Consider the following 1,153-nt stretch of genomic DNA (forward strand, 5'->3'; position numbering starts at 1 on the left):
TTATTGGAAGAATTTTCGAATACTTTGTTTAATAAATGCTTGCATACATATATTGGAAAGGAAGGAGTATAAAAATTTTGGTAAAATTCATATAATATATAATTAACATTTTGTATCGAAAATGTATCCCGGACTGAGGAAAATTATAAATTACAAAGGAGAGACTCTACCGAAATTCAAAAGATTGTCACTATAACAATAAATTCAAGAATTTTTCGTCAAGGTACGGTAATATTTATTTATTACAAATTTATATGATTTAGATAAAGTTTATATGAATTTAAGTATGACGTTGCATTCTGCGCATCCGTGCAACTGCGCAGGTTCGTTTAATTAACAGAGACGCCATATTTTATTAGTACGAAATATATTTGAATTTTTAATAACAGGCTTCCAAAGTTACAATTTTTATAAATTTGTTGTATTACGAAATAATTATATATATGTGATGATGAAATATATTTGATAATGAATAATACCTTAAATATGTATCAATTGAATGTTTTATATTTTTAATATGACTACACCGTCAACGATGAAATATGGAATACACATCCTACGATTCTCGAACATATCGATATTTTTCATGATCGATTTTTAAACGAGAAGTATGGCGGAAGGAAACACACCTCGTCTGTAAAGAAGAAAGCGTTATTCAGAAAAATCATTCAAAAAAAGTGTTATTTAGATAAAGGTATGATTCAGAAGTTTTCAGATAAAAATTTAAATCAGTAGTTCTTAGATTTGCGTTTGTATTCTGTATTTTTAAAATAAAACGTGCATTTTTGGCTTCAGCTAAGATTTAACCAAATAATTATTGCATATAATTTTCAACAATTAAAGAAATGGTGGAAAAATTCAGGAATTTCTCTTGAATTTTATATATTTGATTTAGACCAGAGTTTTTTTTTATCTTATTTCAAGGTTATTATTTCGTGTGAAACGTGCGACGATAGCGCCAACGGAGAAGTAGGCAGCACACATCCTCGAACATATCGATATTTCTCATGATCAGTTTTTAAATGAGAAATATGGCGGACGGAAGCACATCTCGTCTGTAAAGAAGAAAGCATTATTCAGAAAAATCATTCAGAAAAAGGTATGATTCAGAAGTTTTTAGATTAAACATTTAAATCAATAGTTGTTAGATTTG

General features: G+C 28.0%; 1 long non-coding RNA gene across 1 annotated transcript; it reads left to right on the forward strand.

Moving 5' to 3' along the window:
- The first annotated feature begins 6 nt into the window (after positions 1–6).
- Positions 7–1,094, forward strand: LOC122526966. The gene is made up of 3 exons (XR_006306256.1): positions 7–223; positions 610–694; positions 925–1,094. It is a non-coding gene; the product is annotated as an uncharacterized LOC122526966 (long non-coding RNA).
- The last annotated feature ends 59 nt before the right edge of the window (positions 1,095–1,153 follow it).

This window comes from Frieseomelitta varia, unplaced genomic scaffold (assembly GCF_011392965.1).
Source record: "Frieseomelitta varia isolate USP_RPSP 00005682 unplaced genomic scaffold, Fvar_1.2 scaffold_2046, whole genome shotgun sequence".
Lineage (NCBI taxonomy): Eukaryota > Metazoa > Arthropoda > Insecta > Hymenoptera > Apidae > Frieseomelitta > Frieseomelitta varia.